This window comes from Eptesicus fuscus, chromosome 2 (genome assembly GCF_027574615.1).
Source record: "Eptesicus fuscus isolate TK198812 chromosome 2, DD_ASM_mEF_20220401, whole genome shotgun sequence".
Classification (NCBI taxonomy): Eukaryota; Metazoa; Chordata; class Mammalia; order Chiroptera; family Vespertilionidae; genus Eptesicus; species Eptesicus fuscus.
Genome location: NC_072474.1, coordinates 24,560,297 through 24,575,216, shown reverse-complemented (window position 1 = coordinate 24,575,216; position 14,920 = coordinate 24,560,297).

Here is a 14,920-nt window from a genome sequence, read left to right as displayed (position 1 = left end):
ACAACAATGTTCCACCCACCTATCAGTGTCTCATTATTATTGATGACCAGTGAACTAGGGGGTGAAAAGACTCTGATTTATGATCCACAGAAGAGTGAAAACTCACAAAAGGAAATTAATGAAGGAATAGAGATTTAAATAATTAAGGATGAAGAGATTTGCCAGCACAGGCCAACTTTTATGTCCCTTTCAAGTTCATGTGATCAGGGTACATAAAGTATCCCAGAAATGAGCTAAAATCATTTAGCTGAGGTGATGTGCAGGGATGGCGATTATTTCCTATCAAATGCACATGACAAAGATGGGCAGCCTCATTTCCCATAAGAACATACTGCTGCTCGATTAGCTGCATAATTAAAGGCATTTCTATCAAAACACTCCCAATATAAGAGAACGAAGGAAGCATGTTTTATATGAGGGTGCAAGGTTTATGGACGAGTAAAGAAGGATCAATATGATAAATTTTTCTTCCTCCAAGAATAAAAAGAGTTTCATTTTAACCTGAGAAATAAAAACCATTATACCATGATATAATCTATAGTTAGCAAATCAAGAACTCCATAAAAATATTCAATATTTTGAGGAAGCCTTAAAGCATACTGCATAATAAACCCTATTGCCAGAAGATTAAATCCAAATTATGGCATTATTCAGAAAGAAATTGGCTCAGTCAAAATAGCTATTTCCTGCCTGTCCTCCAAACCCTCTAATTGTTTTCTTAACCTTGAGCTCCATTCGATTTACAATGATACTTTTTTAAGTTTATATGAAATGTATTTCAAAGTTTGAATGAGATTCCTTTACAGTTCTTTCAAACTCTTCATTTTGCAGATGGAAAAAACCCAGTATCGTGATAAGACTTTAATTCCCACTTTATTTTGATATCCTAAAAGGAGTTGAATTGGAGATGATCAAACCAAAAAAAACTCAAAGTAAATACAACATCACCTTCATTTATTTAGAAATGTAAGCATTTACAACTTGTTTTATTAAAGAAAATGAAAATTTGTATTCTGTTCCTTAAAATTCAACCCAGTCTCCAATTTCACATTAAAACCACATTATTACTGTTTTTGTTTATTTTAAAATCTGAGATCATACTCATCCATTGGTCTAAACATAAGTCAATTATCCCATATTTACCTCCATCTTTTTGTTGATTTGTGTCCCCTCCTTCTATCTTGAACTGTAAATATAAAAATCTCAGGTTCGTAGGTGTCTCACATTTGGAGGTAAACTAACACTATAAATGACTGTGAAAGAATTTTGCTTCTGCCGGCTTAGCCATGGTATATATCAATCCTCCTATAGAACCCTAAAATACCTATTACTGCCATATATCAAAATTATGAAGTCGGTTTACATTTTTGTACTTATTTCAAATATTAAAAAAAAAACTTTAATAATGTGAAAGCTTGTCCTCTCTCTCCCTTACCAAACAGATGGGATCGTAATACTCCTAAAATACTAGCCTCATTATAGGTTCCACTTTTATATATTTACTAGGGGCCCAATGCACGAAATTTGGGCCTTCCCAAGAGTAGGCCTTCCCTCCTCGGGCTGCCAGCACCACTTTCCCTCTGGCACCTGGACGGTGGACTTTCCTCACAGCTCCGGCTTTGTCAGGAAGGACATCTGGTCTAATTAGCATATTACTAATTATTGTTTTAATTAGCTTTTATTATTATAGATTTCCTATGAAAGAGGGGGAAAAATGAGACAGAGAGAAGACTCCTTGGAAGCCTGAGAAAATTACTTTTTAGGACCTTGTCCCTACGATTTATGTCAGTGTCCTCCGGTATTTTACATACTCTCTTTACAAATCAGATCCCTGCTGTGTAAATTAAGGAATATGTAATATGTTGTGGTGGTTGTTGCTTGCTTTTCCCTAAATAAGCAATCACCGTGCAAACCTCATGGGCTTTCCTGTGAAAATAAACACTGGAAATATGACTCTGAATTGATAAAGCAAAATGAATAAAAATAAGATGAAACATAATAAAACCAGGAAGTAAATGAAAGCTTTATGAGAAATCAAATATATAGAGTCTCCTCCATTTTTGTTTTTATTAGCATCTGAAATTTGATATGCATGTTAATATCCAGTAAGGAATTCTTTGTGGTTGCAGGAAGACATTTGAAAAATCAAAATATATATGACTCAAAATGTTAAAGCTATAGCAAGGAAAAAATCTGTGGGTATAATTCAAAAAATACTTAATCCCTACTGTGTTCCAGGGAATACACAGTGAATGAAGACTGTGCCCTCTGGGGTCACTTCAAATATGGCTAACACGAACTGAAAAAGACATGTTGGATTCTTACCTTTTCTTTTCTTAGACTATAAGCTGAAGGGAAAATTTGAAGCAATACATTCATGGAAGTGAACACAAAATATATACCTCATAACTGAAGTATTAACCCCTCCTCCCCCACCTTCTCCAGAAATGAAACCTTTTCTCTGTACTAACCATCTGGACCAGCATGACTCACATGGTAAATGATCATTTGTGAGACTCTTGTGATTAATGGCAATTAACTAATTTATTGAGTGCCATATGAAAGATGCGGTCAGGCGCCAGGACAGATACAGTTAAGGTGAGATAGGATAGAATACCTAGCCTTTCAGGGAACTGGAATTTACATATTTGAAAAACAAACATATAAGCTAAAGTTGATAACGTATCTTTTTAAGCCATGTAAAGCAGAGCATCTGCTTTGTAGATGAATGACATATTTTGACTTAAAGTTTCTCTTTGCCCTGGTCCAGTTGAAGGTAAATAGGCCAGCAGTTCATAAAATTATTGTTTCAAAAATTCCCATCCTTGGACCCCATCTATGCCTTCAGCATCTTCCCATTTCTGCCACAGGAAAACTTCATGATATGCTCCTTTGGGGCATCCAGTATACTGCTGTTCTTTTCGTTTCCTCTCTGTTACCAAATTGGGAAGGTTCCAAGACAGAGTCTGACAAAAAAACAATCCACTCTAAAATCTTTGTTCAACGTACCATTGCATTTTCTTTAAACGTCTCATCTTACGCTCTTCGCCACCCTGCATCTCTCTACAACCCTCCCTACCCAAAACTTCCCACAAAAAGGTTTGAACATTTTCAGGATCCAGGGGACTCCTGAGATCACATTAGACCCTTTCAACTGGTCCAATGGATTACAAGGCGAAAGGGAAGTCAAACAGGCAATCTTGGGACGTGCTCCCATCATGGCTGAAGGAGGCAGGAGGTGTTGAGAGTCTTATTCCAGGTTGCATTGCTAAATGAGAAAGATGGTAGGTCTCTCCATCACTGACATCTTTTTTTTTTTTAATTTTGTAAGTTTATTTGAGCCAAACTGATGACATATGCCAGGGAGCAAGATCTCAAATGTTCCTGGACATTTTTAAATAGCATCATTTTTTCCCATCAAGACTCTAAGGTTCGTGTTGTGTTTTTAAAAATAATATGGAAGCTTTTACTTGGAAATTAAAATTCTTTCCCAAATAGAAATTGAATTCACTAAACATTTAATTTTATAAGTGGATAAATTACCAATTATAATATCTCCCTTTTTTTGCCTTGGTCGGTGTGGCTTAATTGGTTGGAATGTTGTTCCATATACCAAAAGGTGGTGAGTTTGATTCCCAGTTGTGGGCTTGATACTTTCCTCCGCTCCCCACCCCCACCCCCCACCCCCCCACACCACCACACACACACACACACTGTCAGGGCTCATGTGGGAGGCAACTGATTGATGTTCCTCTCTCAAATCAATGTTTCTCTCTCTTCCTCTCTCTAAAATCAATAAAAATTGTTAAAATCTCCCTCTTTCAGATCTTTCCACCAACCTGCCCATACCTTAAGCTATTCTTCTATTAGAACTGTCTTTAAAAATACACAAATCTAGCCCGGCCGTATGACTCAGTGGTTGAGCATTAACCCATGAACCAAGAGGTCACCAACTGAATCCCAGTCAGGGCACATGACTGGGTTTCCTGTTAGATTCCCAGCGGGTACGTGCGGGAGACAGACTATGGATGTTGATGTTTCTCTCTCATTGATGTTTCTACCTCTCCCTCTTCCTTCTTCTCTCTCTAAAAATCAATTAAAAATATTAAAAACAAACAAACAAAAACTGTTTATAAAAGTGTGTATAAATATGATTTTTGTACCTACAGAACATAACTCATCTCAGGAACACAAAAAGGCAAATAATTATCGCCTTTGCTTCTTCCCAGAATTTCTGCAAAGAATTGAGTATTTTAGCTGAGACCGGTTTGGCTCAGTAGATAAAGCGTCGGCCTGCGGACTCAAGGGTCCCAGGTTCGATTCCGGTCAGGGGCATGTACCTTGGTTGCGGGCACATCCCCGGTGGGGGGGGGGGGGGTGCAGGAGGCAGCTGGTTGATGTTTCTCTCTCATTGATGTTTCTAGCTCTCTATCTCTTCCTCTCTGTAAAAAATCAATAAAATATATTTTTTTAAAAAAAGAATTGAGTATTTTACTTTATCCTCCTTATAAAAACCAGACCATTCTAGATAATGTGTTTTCTAGATCAGTCTCTCTGTTGAGCATGTGAGATCACTTGGTTCTTTTTTTTTTAATATCTCAAGAAAAACGATTTTAAATATGATGAAGTTACATGCAATAAACACCAATTATTCAAGAAAAATGATCTTACATATAATATTACATGCAATACACATTAATATTTTAAGAATAAAAGGATTTTAAGTATAATATTACCAAGACTGTACTAACATAGTATGATATAATAAAAGTTGTAGGAAATATTAAAAATCTGTAAATAACAGGATTGCTTCTATTATATTCCAGTATATTTTTCCCCTTTGCCTCTATTTTTGTTCATCAGTTTATGTTGTTCATTATATTCCATAAATGAGTGAGATCATATGATACTTATCTTTCTCTGACTGGCTTATTTCGCTTAGCATGATGCTCTCCAGGTCCATCCATGCTGTTGCAAATGGTAAGAGTTCCTTCTTTTTTACTGCAGCATAGTATTCTATTGTGTAGATGTACCACAGTTTTCTAATCCACTCATCTGCTGATGGGCACTTAGGCTGTTCAAATCTTAGCTATTGTAAATTGTGCTGCTATGTACATAGAGGTGCATATATCCTTTCTGATTGGTGTTTCTGATTTCTTGGGATATATTCCCAGAAGTGGGATTATTGGGTCAAATAGGAGTTCCATTTTTAATTTTTTGAGGAAACTCCATACTTTTGTGTGCACTTAAGAAGAATGTACATTCTGCTGCATTGGGGTGAAATGTGCTATAAAGGTCTATTACTGATTCAGTGATTCTAAAGTCTCTGTTTGCTTGTTACGTTTTTGTCTGGAAGATCTGTCCAGGGAAGTCAGAGGGGTGTTCAAGTCTCTTACTATGACTGTATTGTTGTTGATCTCTCCATTAAAGTCCTCTAGAAGTTTTTTAATATATTTAGGTGCTCCTATATTGGGTGCATATATGTTTACCAGGATTATATCTTCTTGTTGGACTGATCCCTTTAGTATTATGTAGTGACCTTTGTGATGGCCTTCATTTTAAAGTCTATTTTGTTGGATATGAGTATTGCTACTCCAGCTTTTTTTTTTTCTTTTCCATTTGCATGGAAAAAAATTTTCCATCCCTTCACTTTCATCCTGTGTGTCTTTTGTTTTAAGGTGGGTCTCTTGTAGATAGCATATAGTTGGGTCATGTTTTTGTATCCATTCAGCCACCCTACACCTTTTGATTGGAGCATTTAATCCATTTACATTTAGGGTTATTATTGAGAGGTACTTATTTATAGCCATTTTAATTCTGTATGGCTAGGTTTCTCTCTCTGTTTCTTCTTCTCAGCAACACCCTACAGCAATCCCTTTAGCATTTCTTATAATGCTGGCTTGGTGGTGATGAACTCCTTTAGCCTTTTTTTTTTTCTGGGAAGCTCTTTATTTGACCATCTCATTTTTAAATCGTGGTTTCAGATCCTTGCTTTCCATTACCTTGAATACTTCATGTCATTCCCTTCTTGCCTGTAGAGTTTCTGATGAGAAATCAGGTGTCAGCCTTATGGGAACTCCTTTGTATGTAACAGTTTTCTTTTTTCTTGCTGCCTTTAAGATTCTCTCTTTGTCTTTAATTTTTGGCATTTTAATTATGATGTGTCTGGGGTGGGGCTGTTTGGGTTTTTCTTGTTTGGGGTTCTTTGTGCTTTCTGAACTTGTGTGAATTTTTCCTTTACCAGGTTAGGGAAGTTTTCTACCATTATTTCTTCAAACACCTCCTCTATTCCTTTCTGCCTTTCTGCTTCTTCTGGCACACCTAATATTCTAATATTGTTACATTTCACGTTGTCCCACAGCTCCCTTAAGCTGTCCTACTGTTTTTTAATTTTTTTTTCTTTTTGTTTCTCTAATTGAGTGATATTTTCAACTCTGTCTTCTAATTGACTGATTCGATCCTCAGCTTCCCCTAATTTGCTGTGTATTCCTTCCAATGTGTTCTTTACTTGTGTTATGCCATTCTTTATCTCAGACTTTTTTTTCCATAATTACTGTATCTTTTTTCACACTATTGAACATTTTTAACATCATTACTCTGAACTCTGTTTCAGATAAATTTCTTATCTCTGCTTCATTTATCTCTTCTTCTGGAGAATTCTCTAGTTCTTTCATTTGGGGGTTCTTTGTTTCCTCATTTTGGTTGTCTGTTTGGATTTGTGACTATGTATTAGGTAGATCCTCTACACCTCTCAATCTTTAGTGCAGGACAGTGTTAAAGGCTGTTTCTGACTAATTGGGTCAGGCAAGACTCAAAGCATTCCAAAGACTTCCCCTGTCTACAGACTAATAGTATTCCAACTTGAATTGCCCCCAGGCAATTGTCCTCAGGTGTGGTGAGAGTTTTTTTCAACAGGGTGGGGCAGTTGCTTCTGCCTGGAGGCTAATTGTTACTTTTAATTTTTTTTTCTTCAATTTTTTTTATTGATTAAGGTATTACATGTGTCCATATCTCCCCATTGCCCCTCCCACCCCACTCCCATACATGCCCTCACCCCCCAGTGTCTTGCGTCCATTGGTTATGCTTATATGCATGCATACAAGTCCTTCAGTTGATCTCTTACCTCCTCTCTTCCCCCCCTCCCAAATACTTTTAATCTCTTAAGTGGCCTCAGGGCAAGGTGTTTTCCAATAGGGTGTGTCAACTGTCTTCCACCAGGCAAGGCAGATGTCTATGTGGAAAAGATGTCTTCTGCTGTGTGAGGGAATGGCTCAGCCCAGGAAATTTGGGGTGTCTGCCTTCTGAGCTCTATCCCCAGAACCCCCAGAATTCCCAATCCAGCTCTCACAGCTCCAGTCCACTTCACGCTCCCTCTGCCAAAGCACAAGGTGGGTGGCTCCACAGGGAATTTTTGTGCATTGGCCCTTCAAGAAGGTGCCTGAACTTTCAGCTGCTACTTCCTGACAGACAGAACCCCACTGCTTTTCACAGCCAGATATTATATGGGTACCCTCCTCAGATTTGGTGCTCTCTGCTGGGGAGCCCAGCTTCGGGATTAGATCCCAGAGTTCTCAGTGGCACACCCTCCCCCCCCCCAGCTGAGATAACTCTCAGGGACTTCAGTTGCCATCTGTGGGTGCCCCGCTAGCCCTTTCGTGCCTCCACCCCTCCTACCAGTCTCTATGCGGTCTCCACCTTCAGTCCTTGGGTATCAGGGTTCTTTCCTGTGAATTTTCCATTGATTATTCAGAAAGCCTTTCTGTATTCCAGTTGTACTTCCAGGTTGTTCTCATCACTGACATCTTTAAAACATTTTTTAAATCCCCAAAACCCTTAACACAGGCTTCTCTAGGTGAGCAGTTTTCAATTTTGTCTCTTCAGTTGGTATTCGTGATAGATGTGAGTCAAGTCTACTATGCGACTCACTCTGAGCTACCCAGGAAACACGCAACTCTGCTCAGTAGCTGTAACTATCTTTCTTTCCCAAAGAAAGCACTCCAGAGCTGTTCATAGAGATAACCTTGAATTCATTACATTTTATTATTTTTAAGTAAATCATTTACAAACGTGGGCAATTTAACTCTTACTAGTTACAACTTACTCAGCATGTACCTCACAGCTCATCCTGCTATTGAGAGCTACCACCAGAGACGTTCCTCTAGCCAAGGGGCCAGCAAACTCTTTTTGTAAAGGGCCAGATCATAGATATTTTCAATTTTGTGGGCCATACAGTGTTTGTGGCAACTATTAAATACTGTCACTGTAGCCCATAAACGATGCTTAAGTGAATGAGTGAGCTGTGTTTCAATAAAACTTTATTTACAACAGCAAGCAAGCTGGATTAGACCCACGGGCCACAGTTTGCTGACTCCCCTCCAACCAGCTCTCTCCCCCTTCTCAGGCTCAGACAGGGCCTCTCCCAGCTTATCTAGTCTTGAGCCTTCTCTGGTGGCCTTCTCTCCTTTTATTCAATACACCATCCTCTCCCCTCCAAACAAGACCTCCCCAGTATGTATTTTATGCTTTCCTGAACACCTGGTGTTATTTTACTTGCATTTCTTAAGCTGCTGTTTCCCTTCAGCCTGATATCCTGAAACATATTCCTATGCCTTCTCTTATTCTGCCCATTGTAATACATATTTTTGATAGAGAAATGCATTTTCCTCATTAAGTGGGAGTGCACTTCCTCTAGTAAAAAGAGTAGCTACTGCATTTATAAATTTTCCAGTCAGCAGTAATTATTGCCAGAGAGAGCAAGACTTCTAATTAACAAGCAAATTCCAAATTCTAAATGGTGTGCTAGAATACTTCATTCGATCTGTTGCTTTTTAATTCCCCAGCAGAAGTTTCAGGCTTGACTTTAGCCCCGTGCAGTCAGTTTTGTTCTTTACCTTAATCTTGGGTGCGCCCTGGGTCGTGTTAACTATTCCCACTAACATGGTCACTTACCTCAGGTAGAAGACCTTTGAGCCCCTAGCCTTCAGGGAATGTCAAAATCTCCCTGACCCATAGTTATACTAGTTTCACCTCACACAACAAAAGCAATTCCTGACTGTGGCTTTGTCTGTTTTTCAGGCCTAACTCTTTCTCTCTCTCTCTTTCTTTTTTGCCCGCAACCTTTACCTTTATAACCTAATAGAACATTAAAATTCAAACAAATAACACAAAAACCTTTCTCAGTTTTACTAGAGAAATAAAATCCAGAGATAAAGTGAAGGTACGGGGTTAAAGAATGGCAGGTACAAGGTTGAAAAAGTAAGAATATGGAGATTAGAAATTAGAGACTTTATTTTTTGACTGACCTTAGTTATAGAAATCTAATTTATAATTTTAATTGATGGAAAACCTTGAAAAGAAACTAGTCTTGGGGATATACATCTTCAAGGTTTGTGTTGACATTGCTTATTTTTTTAGCAAGACAAGAAAGAGGATGGTGAAACATGTTTATATCCTGCTGACTACTAGAGCACTCTAAACACACACAAAATAAACACACAAACGAACAAACAAGCAGTGCTGGAAACTACGCAGAGAGTCCATCAGATTAAATTTACTCAGGGATGCTATTCTTTTTTCTTTAAATATATTTTATTGATTTTTTTTTTTTTTTTACAGAAAGGAAGGGAGAGGGATAGAGAGTTCGAAACATCAATGAGAGAGAAACATCGATCAGCTGCCTCCTGCACACCCCCTACTGAGGATGTGCCTGCTACCAAGGTACATGCCCTTGACTGGAATCGAACCTGGGACCCTTCAGTCTGCAGGCCGACGCTCTATCCACTGAGCCAAACTGGTTAGGGCAATAAGACTTCTTGAGAAATATAAATACTTGACAATCAGGCTGGTAAATATAATGGTTTAACCACAAAGCTTGAAAACATTGTTGTAGAAAATTGATTTTGTTCACTTCAGCTGTAAATTAACTCATCAGACCTGTGATAAATAACCCACCACTCAGAATGTGAACTTTCTAGCCTTGTGATAATGAATCTACCACACTGCACCTTCTGTTTTGCAGAAAGCTCTTATTTATTTTTGTCTCTTCCCAACAGCTACAGAAGATTTTCATACACAAACCTCATACATATACAGCACCAAGTTTCTTTCTTCCACACAACGTGCGTGAAATGCTAATAATCTTGTACTAAAGTGTATAAATTCAGCAACCTTAGGAGGTAAGGGAATGGGAGAGGGTAAAGTCAAATGAAAAGCATTCTCAATATATCTTCTCTCTGGTGCAGGGGGAGAAGCAGTGGAGAAACAGAATATCTAAGTGTAAAGAAATAGTATCTTGTTTTCACATAATAGTAAAATAATGATATTTGATTATGAATGTACTCATTCACAAAGAGAAAAAAATGAACACATTTTCAAAAACTGGAATTTTAAAGACCATGTTCTCCGATCACTATCTAATAAAATTAGATACAAAATAAAAATATGCCTCTATTACTCAGAAAATAAGGAATTCACCTCTAAATATATCTTGGGTAGAAGAGAATAGTCAAAATGAAGTTATGAACTGTAGGAAAAGTAATGGAAGGAAGACCAGTGCACTCCAAACCTCTGGAACACAGTGAAAACTATACTCTTGGGAAACTATAATAAGAATTCTGTGCCTGAGGTCCTCAAGGCCACCCCCGGGCCTGATGATGCACCAGAAGGACTCACCGGACTCAGAAAAGCTGTTATACGCATAGTTACGGTTTGTTGCAAGAAAAGATACGGATTAAACCCAGCAAAGGGAAAAAGCGCATGGGATGATGTCCAGGAGCACCCAGGTGTGAGCTTTCACATAACTTCTCCCAGTAGAGAAACACAGATGCACTTCATTCTCCCAGCAAAGCGTTGCCAACCAGGGAAGCTCACCTGAGCTTTGGTGTCCAGGGGTTTTCCTGCAGGTCAGATACATAGCCACACGGTGTCTGGGTGACCAGCTTCAGCTAGTCAGACTCCAGCTCCTCAAAAGTAAGAAATAGACATTCGCAAAGACTCACACACACTATCTGATGAAACTGGTACCATGTTGCCCAAAGCCTCAGGCATGCAAAAAGATTCTGGTCAAGTAGAATATTCTAAGCGCTCAGAGTGCATCTCCCAGGAGCCAGGCAAGGGCAGGTCCTGAAGACAGACCTTTCTTGGAAATGTGCAAAGCTTGAGCAGCCAGACCTGCTTTGTTACCACTTTCCGGCACAAATACCTCATGATTATAAAACAAATAGTTAAGGAATTGTAATAATAGATTTAAGAAGTTATAAACAAAACCAAAAACAAAATAGCATAAAAGGGAATTAAGATAACAAAAAGAAAATTTAAAAATATAGATTGAATGTATCCCAAAGCCAGTTCTTCCAAAAGATCAATAAAATAGACAAAATCTCATGAGATTAATTAAGAAAGAGAACAGAGATTATAATTGATGCCATAGAAATAAAAAGGATTCTAAGAGACTATTATAAACAAGTATATGCCAAAAAAATGGATAACAGAAAAAAAAGAATGAATTTCTAGAAACATAAAACCTGCCCAGGTTGAATCATGAAGAAATAGAAAACTTGAACAGGACTATAGTCAATGAGATTAGATCAGTAATCAAAACTCTTCCAACAGAGAAAAAGCCCAGGACCAGATGGCTTCCCTGGTGAATTCTACCAAACATGTAAAGAAGGATTAACATCAATTCTTTTTAAGCTCTTCCAAAAATATTGAAGAAGAAGAAACACTTCCAAACTTATTTGATAAGGCCAGCATTATTCTAACACCAGAGCCAAAGATACTACAACAAAAGGAAACTACAGGTCAATGTCCCTAATAGTGAACATAAATGCAAAAATCCTCAATAAAATCTAACTGAATTCAATAGCACATTAAAAGGATCATTCACCATGAGCAAGTGGGATTTATCCCTGAGATGCAAGGATGAATCAACATAAGCAAATCAATCAGTGTGATAGACTACATTAACAAATTGAAAGATAAAAATCAGATGATCGCATAATCAGAAACAGAAAAAAACATTTGACAAAATTCAACTTTCTTTCATGATAAAAACTATCAAAAAACTAGTTATAGAAGGAATATACCTAAACACAATTAAGGTCATATGTAAAAAGTCCACAGCTAATATCATACTCAATAGTGAAAAACTATATGATCCAGCAATCCCATTTGTGGGTATTTATCCAAAAGAATTGAAATCATTATTATAATGAAGAGATATTAACATCCTCGTGCTCATTGTAGCATTATTCACAACTAGAGGCCCGATGCACGAAATTCATGCACTGGGGGTAGGGGATGTCCCTCAGCCCGGCCTGTGCCCGCTCCCAGTCAGACATCCCTAGTGCTGCCGTGGAGGTGAGAGAGGCTCCCGCCACCACCGCTACACTTGCCAGGCGCGAGCCTGGCTTCTGGCTGAGTGGCACTCCCGCCTGTGGGAGTGCACTGACCACCAGGGGGCAGCCCCTGCATTGAGCGTCTGCCCCCTGGTAGTCAGTGTGCATCATAGCGACTGGTCATTCTGCCATTTGGTCCATTTACATATTACCTTTTTATTATATAGGATAGCCAAGATATAACCCTTGAGGGATGAATGGATAAAGAAAATGTGATATATACTTAAAATAGAATGTTATGCAATCTAAAAAAAAAAAGGGAAGGAATCCTGCCAAATGCAACAACATGGATGAACTTAGACATTATGCTGAATGAAATAAGACAATTACAGAAAGACAAATACTGTAGGAGCCTATTTTTATGAGGTATGTAAATAGTCAAACTCATAGAAACAGAGAGTAGATTGGTGGTTACCAGGCCCTGGGGGGTGGGAGAAATGGATAGTTGTTCAATGGATATAAAGTTTCGGTTATATAAGATGAATAAGTTTTAGAGATCTGCAGTACAACATAATGCCTGCAGTTAACAACACTGTATTTTGTACACCAAATAGTTTGATAAGATGGGTCTAAAGTTAAGTGTTTAATCACAAAAAGGGTGGGATAGAAGAAAATTTTTGAAGGTGATGAATATGTTTATTACTTTGACTCTGGAGCTGGTTTCCCAGGTATATGTTCATGTTGAAACTTATCAAATGTACACATTAAATATGTGTGGCTTTTTGTATATCAATAACACCTCTATAAAGCTCTTCAAAACAAAACAAAGAGCTTCTAAAAATAAAAGAGAACAAAAATATACAGGATTAGGACTGAGAAAGAAAACATAAAAAACAGATAAGACATTAAAATCATTTTAAGCCCTAGCTGGTTTGGCTTAGTGGCTAGAACATCGGCCAATCGACTGAAGGGTCCCAGGTTGGATTCTGATCAAGGGCACATGCCTGGGTTGCAGGCTCAATCCCTGGCCCTGTTCAGGATACACAGGTGTGTGGAGGCAACCAGTCCCATGTCTCTCTCACCACACAGTGTTTCTCTCTCTCTTTCTCTCTCCCTCCCTTCCTGCAGGGGCTGACCAGCAGCCCCTGAATGATGGGCGAACAGATTACTCCAATACAGTTTCACTGGGAAAGAGAGGGCTAAGGGGTTGCCTGGCTCAAGGGACCAAGCAGCCTCAATTGCCTACCTTGTTAGGGTTTTATTGTACCAGCAGTTTGAGATAAAGTTTATCCTTTAGATATAATCAGCAGGGTAAGTAATCTTGGGAGGACACATGTGTTTGTAGTGTCTTTTAAGCAAGGACACCCAAAAATTAAGCATAAAGATTCCAGTAAACACCCGGGGGTCTGCATGTGCATAGACTTGTTTGGAAAGGTCAAGGAATTATTCGGTGCACCGCCTTCAACACTCCCCTAAGTTAGAATTCTCATAAACAGGGCAGGCAGCCTTCTGCACACTTTCCTTTTCTCAGAATGCCCTCCTTACAAACTTTCCAACCAAGTGTTGTGTGCTCCCCAACACCTTCTACTCTCTCTAAAATTCAATGGAAAAATAACCTCAGGTGAGGATTAACAACAAAAATCATTTTAAGAAAATCTTAGATATAATTCATAGCAATAAAGTTCAAAACCTAGAGGAAATGTATATTTTTTGAGCAAACTATAAACTTCCAAAATTGATCCCAGATTAAGTACAGCTGAGTTCTAACAATAAAAAAGTCTAATTTTGGTGTCATTTATACAATTCTGGACCCTAAAAAATATTAAAAGCTTCCAAATTCATCTTAGGAAACCATCATAACTTCTTTTTTAAAAAAAAATATATTTTATTGATTTTTTTACAGAGAGGAAGAGAGAGAGATAGAGAGTTAGAAACATCGATCAGCTGCCTCTTGCACACCCCACACTGGGGATGCGCCCGCAACCAAGGTACATGCCCTTGACCGGAATCGAACCTGGGACCCTTGAGTCCACAGGCCGACGCTCTATCCACTGAGCCAAACCGGTTTCGGCCATCATAACTTCTTTTTAAAACGGATAAAAGAGGAATAAAAGGAAAAAGAAACAGACCAATTTCACATAAATATAAATGCAGAACTTTCTATTACCAAATAGAATCCAGCAATATATTAAAGGAATAATACATTATGATAAATTAATTCATTATATTAACAAATGAAATAGTAAAAGCATATATCATGATAATGGATGGTGAAAGTTGATAAAGCTAAACAGCTTAGTCTAATAAAATTCTAAGTAATAAGAATTGAAGAGAGCTACATAAGTAAGATAAATTCTGCTTATAAAAAGCAATATCAAACATCATTCTAAATTGTATAGCACAAAGCCATTTTCACCAGAAATAAGGCAAGGATACCTGTTATTCACATTAAGGTGCAATACTGCTTTAGAAAATTGGGTAGAAAAACATGGGGCAAGGGGAATGGTGATGTATTGGAAGAGGGAAAAGTTTTTGCTACATATAATATTGTCTACCTAGAAAACCCAAAAGCCCTAAGTTAAAAC